This window comes from Myotis nattereri, assembly GCF_964212035.1.
Source record: "Myotis nattereri genome assembly, chromosome: 6".
In the NCBI taxonomy this organism is placed as follows: Eukaryota; Metazoa; Chordata; class Mammalia; order Chiroptera; family Vespertilionidae; genus Myotis; species Myotis nattereri.
This window is the reverse complement of record NC_138081.1, coordinates 90,449,268-90,464,155: the sequence shown is the minus strand read 5'-3', so window position 1 is coordinate 90,464,155 and position 14,888 is coordinate 90,449,268.

Below are 14,888 nucleotides of genomic sequence, written 5' to 3'. Positions count from 1 at the left end.
CAAGGATGATGTCAATCACACACCTGGTCCAACCTGTCTCATAAGTTCTGGATTTTCTATTCCATGTTGTGTGTTCAACCCTGGTTTCAAACTCCAAAGACCCATCCTACTAGAAGATTAGCTCCATCTCCGGGAGCCATGCTAAACTCCATGACCCATCACTGTTTACTCTCCCTTCGCCAACATTGGGTTCTCTCTTCCTCAGCTTTCTCAGGATCAGACCCTACACACTCTACCTTCTCCCTGCAGACCCCTGGCATGTTTTTGCCAGTCCTCTGACATCTAGACCTTTCCTTCCCCTAGCTGGCCTGGCATGTCCCAGTGTTGGTTATAGACTGACGGATGCTGAGTACTGGCCTAGTGGACAAAGAGGACATATCCGGGGATATGTGGTTTCCTGCCAGGCAGAGGCTTCCTGATCCACCTCAAGCAAGGGAGCCCCTTCCATCTGGAGCTCGGCTTAGGGTTTCCCATAGCGGGTGGTTCTCTGATCTGGAAGGACAGCACAAGAACCCGACCAGGGTTGCAGTGGTCCGATGGGCAGGCAGGAAGATGGCGGCAGCATGGGTCTCTATGACTTCTGGGTCTCAGTTCTCAAACATCTTAGCTGAAGCATCAAGGTCTAATGGAGGTATGCTTCGCCATTCCTCATCTTCATATGTGGTGTATCCACCAGATAAGCCTTTCCTTAATTGTGATCTACGATGCTCCCCAAATAAGCCTACACTTGCCTATCCAGTAAGCAACAGCAAAGCCATATTTTCTGCTCTGAAGAATCTTCAAGAAAAAGACTCAACACTTAGAACTTGAAAGGATTCAAGCAGAAGAAAGTGTGAAAACCTTGTCTAGAGAAACAATTGAATATAGGAAAGTATTGGATGAACAGATACAAGAAAGGGAGAATTCAAAAAATGAGGAGTCAAAGCACAATCAGAACTGACATCTCAGTTGTTAGCTGCAGAAAGTAAATGCAATCTTTTAGAAAAGCAATTAGAACACATGTGTAATATGATCAAGGATGCAGAAATGGAAAGGACATCTGTCTTAGAGAAACAGGTTTCCCTTGAAAGAGAATGACAACATGATCAAACACATGTTCAGAGCCAACTTGGAAAATTGGGCCTTCTTGAGCAGGAATATAACAAACTAACCACAGTGCAGGCCCTTGACTGGTTATATGAACCCTTGTTCCCCCCATTAGCTGTATAGGCTCCATGAAAACAGGCTCCAGACCCACCCTCCTTCCCACCCCAAGGCCTGTCTCAGCAGCTGCCCCAAAGTAGAGGGGTAGAAACTGTCTGTATTTCAGGGTGACCTGGTGCAGCAGAAAGTGAGGAGGCATCTCCTCAGATTCAGTGCCTGGACAAAGGCTTTCACTCTTGTGTTTTCATTTCAGCACCACCAATCACAGCCCAGGCACAGCTCCATCCAAGGCCAAGTCCATCACTTCAGTTCCTCAAACCCCTGTAATTCCCTAGCTTACTCAATCCTCCTTGGCAGAGTAATATAGGGTAATAGGTACTGTGTGCAGCATTGAGAGTCAATCAAGAAGCAGATACACTGGCATGAGGACGGCAAAGGTGAATTCCCAGCCAAATCCTGCCCCATTGCCTGGCCATCTCATCCTGGAAATTAACTCAGCTGAATATGTGTAAGTCAGGGTTCTCCTGAGAACCAGAATCAATAGGAGATATAGAGCCAGACTACAGATAGAGAGAGGTAGAGGTAGAGATAGAGGATTATGGAAAAATATTTTGAGGAATGAACAATAAATTAGATACTATCTGTGTGTGGGGGGGAAGTACCTTTGTGGGTGCTGTGAGATCTAGCAGCATACGCTGAGGGACCCAGGACAAGTCTCACTCAACTATGAGTCTGGTAATAGGCACCAGAACTCTGTTCAGGGTGAGGAAACTGCCAAGACCCCTCTCTCTGCAGTGGAAGAAGCACCCTGGCGAGTGCTGAGCTGTGCAGATACCCACAGGGGAGAGTTGCAGAAGGCCAGCCTTCCCTGGAAGGGACTCCAGCACACTCACTGGAGGAGAAAGGTAGGACTCTAGCCGCAGCCAAAGCAGTGGTGAGAGAAACCTTCCCCGAGCTTCCCTCCTCCCACTGCACACTGCTGATCTCTCTGGGGCAGGGACCCCTCTGAGGTGGATGGCAGTGGGGACTGAGTACCCTGGCTACCTCAGCGGTGTGGGATGATGCTGGAGAAATCAGTTTCTCTCCAGTGACACCCAGAGTTCTGCGAGGGCACCTCTATGGGAGGCGGAGGGGGGCGGGGGAGATTGGGAAAGAGACACATAAGGGATGTAGCTCCTGGTGACTGTACTTTGCCACAAGCAGGGAGTACCACACCCAAGGATCTTGCTATCAGGTCTGTGAGCACCCCAAAAGCACAAGTGCTAATGCCACACACACACACACACACACACACACACACACACACACACATTCTGCCATTCTGCAGCTGTGTAGTGTCTGTGTGCGGTGTGGGAGAGCTCAGTAGACAGAAAGTGTGCATCTGAAAACAGGCCGCACTAGGCTATCAGCAGTATTCTGGCAGAAGCCCGCAAGGCCAGCACACGTGAAATGAGTTATTAAAGTGTTGAAAGAAACTATTTTCCAACCAGAATACCCAGTCTGTCAATGTGAAGCAGAATAAAGACTTTCCTATAGAAACAAAAGCTGAGGGAGTTCATCACTAGACTTTCTTTGCAAGAACTACTGAAAGGAGTTTTCAAGCTGAAATTTAAAAGAAAAAGCTAATGAACGAAGGCCGGCTCCCCCCCCCCCCCCCTTCCTCTCCCTCCCACGTGATGGGCAGTCCAGCGGCGTCCTGGCTGGAGAGCACAGCATGAAGCAGCCGGGAAGAGAAAATACTACAGAGTAGCTAATGGATGTGAAAATGATGTTTTATTTTTGTGGCGAGCATCTGTGAGATCTGTAATAGAAATGACGGCTGCCTGTGACTCATGGTTCATCCAAACAGGAAATCGAATGAGTTAATACTGCGCCTTCTCTAACTTCCCTGAACTTGCCATTTGTCTGCAAACAACGTTCACCGGCTCAGTCAGCCTGGTCAGCACGTGCTCTGCTATCTGTTTGTAAACAAACGGCGCCCTCTGTCGACAGGCAATGCCTGGGGATCTCCTTGACAAGCCAGCCTTACTGTCACCGGAGCACGTGGGACCCACAGGAGGCGGTGCTCCCCTCTTGCTGTAACTGGATTCCTTGCCCCACGAAGGCCACCAGGGACACCCCGTGAAGCTATAGGTGTGGGCCGAGTCCTGCTGGTGCAACATTTCTGGTGTCAGGATCAATCCCCTGCATTTGTTTTCTTTCTTTTTCTATTTTTATTGAGATACTAGAGGCCCAGCGCGCGAACCCTGAGTGACTTTCTCCCGCGCGGGGCCATGACTCCCTCCCGCGCGAAGACCAGACTCCCTCCCCCTCCGGGACCAGACTCCCTCCCCCTCGGGGCACTGACTCCCTCCCCCTCGGGGACCAGACTCCCTCCCATCGGGGACCAGACTCCCTCCCATCGGGGACCAGACTCCCTCCCGCGCGAAGACCAGACTCCCTCCCCCTCGGGGACCAGACTCCCTCCCGCGCGGGGACCAGACTCCCTCCCGCGCGGGGACCAGACTCCCTCCCGCGCGGGGACCAGATTCCCTCCTGCGCGAAGACCAGACTCCCTCCCCCTCGGGGACCTGACTCCCTCCCCCTCGGGGACCTGACTCCCTCCCCCTCGGGGACCAGACTCCCTCCCGCGCGGGGACCAGACTCCCTCCCGCACGGGGACCAGACTCCCTCCCGCGCGGGGACCAGATTCCCTCCTGCGCGAAGACCAGATTCCCTCCCCCTCGGGGACCTGACTCCCTCCCCCTCGGGGACCTGACTCCCTCCCCCTCGGGGACCAGACTCCCTCCCGCGCGGGGACCAGACTCCCTCCCGCACGGGGACCAGACTCCCTCCCGCGCGGGGACCAGATTCCCTCCTGCTCGAAGACCAGATTCCCTCCCCCTCGGGGACCTGACTCCCTCCCCCTCGGGGACCTGACTCCCTCCCCCTCGGGGACCTGACTCCCTCCTGCGCGAAGACCAGATTCCCTCCCCCTCGGGGACCTGACTCCCTCCCCCTCGGGGACCAGACTCCCTCCCGCGCGGGGACCAGACTCCCTCCCGCGCGGGGACCAGACTCCCTCCACCTCGGGGCCCTGACTCCCTCCCGCGCGGGGACCAGACTCCCTCCCGCGCGGGGACCAGACTCCCTCCCGCGCGAAGACCAGACTCCCTCCCCCTCGGGGACCAGACTCCCTCCTGCGCGAAGACCAGACTCCCTCCCCCTCGGGGACCTGACTCCCTCCCCCTCGGGGACCAGACTCCCTCCCGCGCGGGGACCAGACTCCCTCCCGCGCGGGGACCAGACTCCCTCCCGCGCGGGGACCAGACTCCCTCCCGCGCGAAGACCAGACTCCCTCCCCCTCGGGGACCTGACTCCCTCCCGCGCGGGGACCAGACTCCCTCCCCCTCGGGGACCTGACTCCCTCCCCCTCGGGGACCAGACTCCCTCCCGCGCGGGGACCAGACTCCCTCCCGCGCGGGGACCAGACTCCCTCCCGCGCGGGGACCAGATTCCCTCCTGGGCGAAGACCAGATTCCCTCCCCCTCGGGGACCTGACTCCCTCCCCCTCGGGGACCAGACTCCCTCCTGCGCGGGGACCAGACTCCCTCCCGCGCGGGGACCAGACTCCCTCCCCCTCCGGGACCAGACTCCCTCCCGCTCGGGGCCCTGACTCCCTCCCCCTCGGGGCCCTGACTCCCTCCCGCTCGGGGACCTGACTCCCTCCCCCTCGGGGACCTGACTCCCTCCCCCTCGGGGCCCTGACTCCCTCCCCCTCGGGGACCTGACTCCCTCCCCCTCGGGGCCCTGACTCCCTCCCCCTCGGGGACCTGACTCCCTCCCCCTCGGGGCCCTGACTCCCTCCCCCTCGGGGCCCTGACTCCCTCCCCCTCGGGGACCTGACTCCCTCCTCCTCGGGGACCTGACTCCCTCCCCCTTGGGGACCTGACTCCCTCCTCCTCGGGGACCTGACTCCCTCCCCCTCGGGGACCTGACTCCCTCCTCCTCGGTGCCCAGACTCCCTCCCGCGCGGGGCCCTGACTCCCTCCCCCTCGGGGCCCCGACTCCTTCCCCCTCGGGGACCAGACTCCTTCCCGCTCGGGGACCTGACTCCCTCCCGCTTGGGGACCTGACGCCCTCCCGCTTGGGGACCTGACGCCCTCCCGCTCGGGGACCTGACGCCCTCCCCCTTGGGGACCTGACTCCCTCCTCCTCGGTGCCCAGACTCCCTCCCGCGCGGGGCCCTGACTCCCTCCCCCTCGGGGCCCCGACTCCTTCCCCCTCGGGGACCAGACTCCTTCCCGCTCGGGGACCTGACTCCCTCCCGCTTGGGGACCTGACTCCCTCCCGCTTGGGGACCTGACTCCCTCCCGCTTGGGGACCTGACTCCCTCCCGCTTGGGGACCTGACTCCCTCCCGCTCGGGGACCTGACTCCCTCCCGCTTGGGGACCTGACTCCCTCCCGCTTGGGGACCTGACTCCCTCCCGCTTGGGGACCTGACTCCCTCCCGCTCGGGGACCTGACTCCCTCCCGCTTGGGGACCTGACTCCCTCCCGCTTGGGGACCTGACTCCCTCCCGCTTGGGGACCTGACTCCCTCCCGCTCGGGGACCTGACTCCCTCCCGCTTGGGGACCTGACTCCCTCCCGCTTGGGGACCTGACGCCCTCCCGCTCGGGGACCTGACGCCCTCCTCCTCGGTGCCCAGACTCCCTCCCGCTCGCGGACCAGACTCCCTCCCGCGCGGGGCCCTGAATGACTTTCTCCCGCGCGCGCGACCGGACTGTCTGCACCTCAGCCGAGCCCGGGGGCGGGCCCAGGGCGGCTGGTGGTGGAGGAGGCGGAGACAAAGTGCCCGCTTTATAGAGGCGGCACAGGACTCCGGGCGGCACACGGACACGGGGCGACCGCGCGTGCTGTTAACCTCCGGCCCTGGCTGTGCCCGCTCCGGCTTTGGGTGGAGATGGAGCGGTCCGTAGGGCTCAGCGCCGTCTTCTTGCTCTTAGAGCTTCTGCTTTGGGACCCGGCTGCTCCTCTCTGTGAGTTGGGGAATGGAATGTGGGGCGAGGGACCGGCATTCAGACGGGAACCTGAGGATGTGATGGGCGGGAGCCCACGGTGGGGTTCGGAGCCTTCCCGCCGGGAGGGGCGCAGACCGCCGACCCTCGGCCATCAGCTCTGCCGGCGCCTTTCCGTCCCCGGGGCGTCTGCTTAGCTGCCGCCTCTTTCCAGGGAACAGGGACAGGGATGGGGGATGGGGCGAGGAGGGCGCTGCCTGCGGGGACTTCTGATGAAGCCCCTTCCCCACCCCGAGCCGCGACGCCCGCCCCCCCCCCCCCCTCTCTAAAGGCTCCTTCAGAGCGTCCACAAAACACACTGTGACTCCGAGCCCGGGCAGCCGGGGCTCGTAGAAGGCTTCCTCGCAGCGCCCCACCCCGGTCGCTCCCGCAGCCCCGGAGCGCGCACCAGAGGCCGTCGGCCGTGGCCCCTCCGCTGCCTGCAGAGAAGGAAGATGAGCGAGTGGAGTTGGCGTCCAGCCAGCCCTTGGCCTCCACGCGGAGAGGACGGCGCTGAGAAGCGGCCGGAAAAGCAGCCGCCCAAGGAGCCCAGTGAAGCGCCCACACCTGAGGCCTCGGGGCGGACCACAGGGGAGCAAACAGGGCGCTGCCCGGACCGGGAAACCACGGCTCCAGGGAGGAAGCCAGGGCAGACCCAGGACACGGGAGAGGGAGGAGGAGGAGGGCATCTCGCAGGGGTCCTCCCAGGAGGAGCGGCGACCGGCCACCTGCTTCCACCCGCGGAGCGTCTCCTTCTGGGATGGGCAGCTCCGCTCCCTCTGCCCCCGCCTCCCCGGCCGGCACCGCCTCCACCGCCTGCACCGCCTGCACCGCCTGCACCGCCTCCCCGGCCTGCACCGCCTCGCTACACCGCACAGCAACCGGGCCTGCGGTGGAGGGGGAGCAGTTTTCCTTTGGGCTCGGCTCCCAGCACCCCCCACCCCCACGTGCATACCCACCCCACCCCCCAACCCCCCCCCCACCCCCCGCCTCCTGACAAAGCTGACGTCCTAATTAGCCGCACCCCGTGCCCGCTGCATCTCGGCGCCCTGGATGGTGGGGGCATTGCTGACTGGGCTCCTGGTTTAGGGGTCACTTCCCCACTCGTACCTCTGGCTCCCCATGAGGAGGCCTGGGAGGGCTCCCCTGGCCTTAAAGGGGCCTGAGCCCCATCTCACTCTGACACCCCACTCCACTGCCCTCCAGCAGCACCTGTGGCCATGGATAGGGCTGTTTGGCCCCAAGATGCCCCAACCAACCTGTGTCTCACCAGGGGCGGCTCACACCCTCTCCTTCTTCCATGAGGTCCTAGCCCTGCACTGGGTTGAACAGCGCCCCCCTGGGGTACAGGAGGGGTGTGAGCCCCCACCCGATCTGCTTCCACTCTAGGCCTCCAGAGTCCTCCCCTCACTTGGGGCACTAACAAGGAGCCAGCCTTGTCCACTCCCACGCCCCGCTCCTCCCCACCCCCAAGGTTCTGGTTCCATCTTTCCTCTGTTCACACACTTCCTCTGGACAGTTGTGTTGTTTTTGTTCCATGTTCCATTCTTAGACATCTGTCATTGCTGCTGCTGCCAGCGCCCAATGTTCATCCTCACTGCCTCCTGGGCTGCCCACACGCCCCTCCAAGATGCTCTTGGGAGGGGCCAGGGGCAAAGCAGTCTGGGAATCCACTGCCCCAGCCCAGGGAAGGTGGGGCTCTGCCCTAGGATGCTGAAGCCGAGTGAGCAGGGGGCCTGTGTTGACAGCAGAGAGTGTAGGGCCACCTTCTCCCCCTGTTGCGCTGGGGAGGAGGTAGCCATGATTTGTCCCAGCCTGGGCCCCTCCCTCTGGTTTCCTACTTGCAGTTACTTGAAGAAAAATATATCCTTTTCTGGAAAAATAAAGAAAGTGGAAGCCCGAGCCCCTGACGTCTGGATCTGAACAGGACAAGGGCTGCCCAGCCATCAGGGGGATTCACTCGCTGTCAGGAATGGTGGAGGGGCACCTAGGGTTACTTTTATTCCAAATCCAACCTTCCCCTGCATTTTCTCCTCACAGGTGCTAAATCTCTGGGCTATAAATTCACAGTCGCTCCTAATGGACAACCATGGTGTGAAATTCAAGGCCAGGTCAATGGAAACACATTTCTTCATTATACCTGTGGTAGCCAGGAGGTCAAACTCATCAGTGTTCTGGATGTGAATGCCACACAGGCCTGGAAGCAGCAGAGAGAAACTCTGCAAGACATGGCGGACGAGCTCAAGAAGACCCTGCTTGACATGAAAGCAGAGATGACTGCACCCAGCGGTACGTTTACCAAACCCAGGGTAGAGGTGGAACAGGGCAGTAGGGTTGGGGAACAACTGTGTTTATGTGAATATTGGAAGTTGGTCCCACCCTAGAGACTCGGAGCCACCGAGGACAGAGCAGGGCCAGGAGATAAGAGGGAGCAGCGGGCTGGACACCAGGTGCGGACAAAGGCTCTGTCAGGACCCAAGGCTGACCTCTTTCCCTTGGTGGTGGGGACAGGTCCTCTCTCCCTGCAGGGCAGCATGATGTGTGAGCAGGAATCCAATGGACGCACCGGAGCATCCTGGGAGTTTGGATTGAATGGAAAGATATCTCTCCCCTTTGACTCAAAGAATGGAAACAGGGCAGAGCTAAATGATGAAGGCAGACTGTTAAATAAAACATTGATGCGTGACACACATAGGACCGAACTCCTTGTTAGGACCTCAGTTGGAGACTGTATGAAGTGGCTTAAAGACGTTTTGTGTCCCCAGGATGAAATTCTGAGCACAAAAGGTAATTCTGCAGAGGGAACGAAGTTATAGATCCCTTGAAATGACATTCACACTGTGTGTGTGCGTTTGTATTGTGTGTGTGTGTGTGTGTGTGTGTGTGTATGTATTGTGTGTGGTTTGAAAAAGTGACCCACCTACCACACTGGAGTTTTCTGGAGGAAAAAGGCCTTAAATGTGCTCTGCAATCCCTGTTTGGTTTCTCTCTTCTTCGCGTCTCTTCCTTTGGTTTCTCACTTCCTCACGTCTCTGCCTGAACATAACCTTGGACCACTCACCATGGATTTCTTGCTGACTGCAAACCTGTGGGCATTATTCTGTTTTCAGACCTTTTCCTTGTCCTGTTGCCTCTTCTCACCTTCACTTCTCTCTTCAACTTACCTGGCCTGTTCTGGAAATCCTTTAGCACCACCTCAGAGCAGCTCCTGGGAGGATTCTCTACCACCTTCCTCATGTGCACCTCCTCTTCTGTCCCAGCAGGAGTAATTATTGTAACACTTGCTTCCCCATTAGCTATGTGAGCCCATCTCCTCTCTTTGCTCCAACCACACGATCTGTCACAGTGGCTGCCACACATAGAGGGTAGAAACTGTCTGCATCATAGGATTACCTGGGACAGCGTGGGCTGAGGAGGCATTGCCATAGAATTGAGTGCTGCACAAATGTCACTCTTGTATTCCACTGCAGATGCATAACCACTGCCACAGCCACAGTCCCATCCAAGGCCAGAACCAACATGCCCATCGCCTGGTGGATCTACACTATGATCTTCACCTGCATAACCATAGTTGGCATCTTAGGCTGAGGCCTTTACAGTAACAGGTATTGAAGGCTTAATTATGTGGGAAATGTTGGAAGGCCATGTACACCCAATTCAAAAGGCTGAAGTTCACAGAAATTGGCTTAGAACGGCCAGTTAGGGGGCCGGGGGATGCAAACAGAAAGGACTACTTAAGGAGGCAACCCTTTTGGTTAGAAGGAGGCCTGGGATTCCTGGCTGAGTCCTGGTGTACTCACCTGACAGCCAGCCTCCTGCATGTTTCAGATCCTGAGCCACTGAGGGACCCTATGAATGGGGCAGGGCTGGGACCTTCATACTGAGAGCTCCAGGTGCTGCTAGGTAAGAGGCTGGGAGAAGGGAAAGAAGCATGATTGTCTGCAACCCTCCCCAGGCTGCCAGGTGTCAGGATGGGCCTTCCTGTCCATCAGAGCTCCCACCAGGTCCTTTACAGCCTCCCCCCACCCGCCCCATCCCCACCCCCACCCCCAGGAGAATCAGACCTGAGTGAAGGGAGCAGATTGACTCATTAACGCAGAACATCTGCAGCAGGCCTGGGGTGACGCTGTGATGTGCAAAGGGTGGGCAGAGCATGGTACAGGCTGCTGGTCCCAGGGCAGGGGTGGCAGGTTCAGGGAAGATGTGACTCTGATGAGGGCAGGGCTGGAGATGGGGAGTCACTGGGGTGCTGGAGCCACAGGAGAACTGACCCAGGATTTCCTCAGCAATGGGACCAACACTCACCTTTTTCTGCAGGCTGCCGATGTGATGTGACCATGAAGGCCCTGGTGGTGTGGACCATCTCAGCGCCTCTGCCTTTGCTTGGCTGCCTCTGGATGACCTGCTGCTCGTTGTTAGAACACGAGGAGTTCAAACCTCTGTCCAGAGACCAGGGTCAGATCAGGATGAGACAGTAGAGGCAGCATCTCATGTCCGTTATTGCATTTGCTGAGTATCCTCCTCAGGGCTTTTTAAACATATCATGTCACTTTCTGTGGTGCTAAGAGATGTAATTCCTGCATTTAGACATTAATAGCTTCAATAAGAAATCTCCACAAAGAGAACATTTTCCATCTTTTTTGTGGAGGATCAGTTACATCTCTGCATCTTGTATTTTTATGCAAATGATATTGCCAAAAAGTGCCAAACCTCACAATTTCTGTCCACAAAAGAAATTATGTATTTTTTCTTTCTTATTTTTTTCTTTTTGCGGTGCGCTGCGAGGGGGCGTGCGCTGCGAAGGGCGGTGCGCTGCGAGGGGCGGGGCGGTGAGCGGCAAGGGGCGGTGCGCGGCGAGGGGCGGGGCGGTGAGCGGCAAGGGGCGGTGCGCGGCGAGGGGCGGTGCCTTGTGAGGGTTCCCCTTCCTGTCTATACTCCCTCACCCTGCACTCCCACCCGCAAAACGGGGGGTCGGGGGGAACAGGCCAAATCTGCGGGCAGGGGCGGCGGGTCGGGTAATGATGCTGGGAGCCAGGGTTGGGCCACGCTCGGCGGTCCGGGGCGTAGGGCGAGTGACGCCCAGTGACCAGTACCAGGCGTGCAGGCTGGTGAACGGGGCACCCCGGGGGCGGGGCGCAAGACAGGACAGCCAATGGGGAGCTGCAGCTGCAGGGACGCCGGCGGCCCCCCCACCCTCTCCCCGCAGCCGGCGCAGGGCAATTTGTGAATGAGCAGGAGAGCGAGCTACACACGGGTCTGCGCAGACCTGCAGCACAGGCGGTTCAGGGGGCTACCGCGCGCGGTGTTAATAACCCTCGGGTCTCGGCTGTGCCCGCTCCCGCTTTGGGTGGAGATGGAGCGGTCTGTAGGGCTCAGCGCCGTCCTCTTGCTCTTGCTTCCACTTTGGGACCCGGCTACTGCACACTGTAAGTTGGGGAATGGAATGTGGGGCGAGGGACCGGCATTCAGACGGGAACCTGAGGATGTGATGGGCGGGAGCCCACGGTGGGGTTCGGAGCCTTCCCGCCACCGGGAGGGGCGCGGACCCACCGACCCTCGGCCATCAGCGCTGCGGGCGCCTTTCCGTCCCCGGGGCGTCTGGGAACAGGGATGAGGGATGGGGGCGAGGAGGACGCTGCGGGGATTTCTGATGAAGCCCCTTCCCCACCCGAGCCGCGACGCCCGCCCCCCTCACTAAATGCTTCTTAAAGTGAACGCAAAACACACCGTGACTCCGAGTCCGGGCTGGAATGGCGGGCGGCTCGTAGAAAGCATCCGCTTTTGCTAGTAATAGCAGAAGCAGCGGCCCGGCGCGCGGGGGGACGGGGGGGCAGCGGAGGGGCGCGGGGGGGGCGGGGCAGCGGGGGTGAGGTAGAGGGGCGCGTGGGGGCGCGCGGGGCAGCGGTGGGGGGCGCGGGGCAGCGGGGAGTCGCGTGGGGGGGGCGCGGGGCAGCGGGGGAGCGCGTGGGGGGGCGTGGCAGCGGGAGGGCGCGGGGCAGCGGGGAGTCGCGTGGGGGGGCGCGGGGCAGCGGAGGGGCGCGCGGGGGGGGACGCGGGGCAGCGGGAGGGACAGGGGGGTTGAGGAGGGCGGAGGGGTGGGGCAACGGCGCGGCGCGCGGGGGACGGGGGCGGGGTAGCGGGGTCGGGGCAACGGCGCGGGATGGCGGGGGCGGTGCGGGGGCGGGGCTGGGCAGCGCGGGGGGCGGGGCAGCGCGTGGGGGCGGTGCGGGGCGTGGAGAGGGCGGGGAAGCGGGGCGGGGCAGCGCTGGGGGCGTGGGTGCACAGAGCTGTGCTGCCGGCGACCCAGCGCCCTAGCCGGTCGCTCCTGGCAGCCGCGGATCGCGCACCAAAAGGGATAGCAGCAAAGCTGTGACACTATTGATGTAGAAAATGAGTTGTATGGCCTATTGTAAAATCTTTGTGAAGAATTTGGAATTTTTCCAATATGCTGCCCACAGAGAAGGAAGATGAGCGAGTGGAGTTCGATCCAGCCAGCCCTTGGCCTCTACGCGGGAGAGGACGGCGCTGAGAAGCGGGCGGGGCGGGCGGGGCGCCAAGAAAGCAGCCGCTGGAGGAGCCCAGCGAAGGGCCCACACCTGAGGCCTCGGGGCGGACCACAGGGGAGCAAACAGGGCGCTGCCCGGACCCGGGAAACCACGACTCCAGGGAGGAAGCCAGGGCAGACACAGGACACGGGGGAGGGAGGAGGAGGAGGGCATCTCGCAGGGGTCCTCCCAGGAGGAGCGGCGACCGGCCACCCGCTTCCACCCCGTAGAGTGTCTCCTTCTGGGATGGACAGCTCCGCTTCCTCTGCCCCGCCTCCCCGCCCTCCCCGGCCTCCCCTGCCCGCCTGCACCGCCTCGCTACTCGGCACAGCAGCCGGGCCCTGGGGGCCCAGGGGGAGCCGTTTTCCTTTGGGCTCGGTTCCCAGCACCCCCTCACCCCCACGTGCATCCCCCCCCCGCACCCCCTCCCCCAGCCTCCTGACAAAGCTGACGTCGCACTTAGCCGCACCCCGTGCCGGATGCATCCCGGCGCCCTGGGTGGTGGGGGCATTGCTGACTGGGCTCCTGTTTTAGGAGTCCCTTCCCCACTCTTACCTCTGGCTCCCCATGAGGGGGCCTGGGAGGGCTCCCCTGGCCTTAAAGGGGCCTGAGCCCCATCTCACCCTGACATGCCCACTCCGCTGTCCTCCAGCAGCACCTGTGGCCATGGATAGGGCTGTTTGGCCCCAAGATGCCCCAACCAACCTGTGTCTCACCAGGGGCGGCTCACACCCTCTCCTTCTTCCATGAGGTCCTAGCCCTGCACTGGGTTGAACAGCGCCCCCCTGGGGCCCAGGTGGGAAGGTGGGAGAGGTGTGAGCCCTGGAACCCATCTGCTTCCACTCTAGGCCTCCAGTGTCCTCCCCTCACTTGGGGCACTAACAAGGAGCCAGCCTTGTCCACTCCCACGCCCCGCTCCTCCCCACCCCCAAGGTTCTGGTTCCATCTTTCCTCTGTTCACACACTTCCTCGGACAGTTGTGTTGTTTTTGTTCCGTGTTTCATTCTTAGACATCTGTCATTGCTGCTGCTGCCAGCGCCCAATGTTCATCCTCACCGCCTCCTGTGCTGCCCACTCTCCCCTCCAAGATGGTCTTGGCGAGGTGCCAGGGGCAAAGCAGGCTGGGAACCCACTGCCCCAGCCCAGGGAAGGTGGGGCCCTGCCCTAGGATGCTGAAGCCGAGTGAGCAGGGGGCCTGTGTTGACAGCAGAGAGTGTAGGGCCACCTTCTCCCCCTGTTGCGCTGGGGAGGAGGTAGCCATGATTTGTCCCAGCCTGGGCCCCTCCCTCTGGTTTCCTACTTGCAGTTACTTAAAGAAAAATATATCCTTTTCTGAAAAAATAAAACTGGGAGCCTGAGCCTCTGATGTCTGGACCTGAACAGGACAAGGGCTGCCCAGCCATCAGGGGGATTCACTCGCTGTCAGGAATGGTGGAGGGGCACCTAGGGTTACTTTTATTCCAACTCCAACCTTCCCCTGCATTTTCTCCTCACAGGTGCTAAATCTCTGGGCTATAAATTCACAGTCACTCCTAATGGGCAACCATGGTGTGAAATTCAAGGCCAGGTCAATGGAAACACATTTCTTCATTATACCTGTGGTAGCCAGGAGGTCAAACTCTTCAGTGTTCTGGATGTGAATGCCACACAGGCCTGGAAGCAGCAGAGAGACACTCTGCAAGATGTGGCGGACGAGCTCAAGAAGACCCTGCTTGACGTTAAAGCAGAGATGACTGCACCCAGCGGTACGTTTACCAAACCCAAGGTAGAGGTGGAACAGGGCAGTAGGGTTGGGGAACAATTGTGTTTATGCGAATATTGGAAGTTGGTCCCACCCTAGAGACTCGGAGCCACCGAGGACAGAGCAGGGCCAGGAGATAAGAGGGAGCAGCGGGCTGGACACCAGGTGGGGACAAAGGCTCTGTCAGGACCCAAGGCTGACCTCTTTCCCATGGTGGTGGGACAGGTCCTCTCTCCCTGCAGGGCGGCATGATGTGTGAGCAGGAATCCAATGGATGCACCGGAGCATCCTGGGAGTTTGGATTAGATGGACAGATATCTGTCCACTTTGACCCACGGAACGGAAACTGGGCAGTGCTGCACAGTAAAGGCAGAGTGTTAAAGCAAACATTGGCGAGTGACAAAGATACGACCAATCTCCT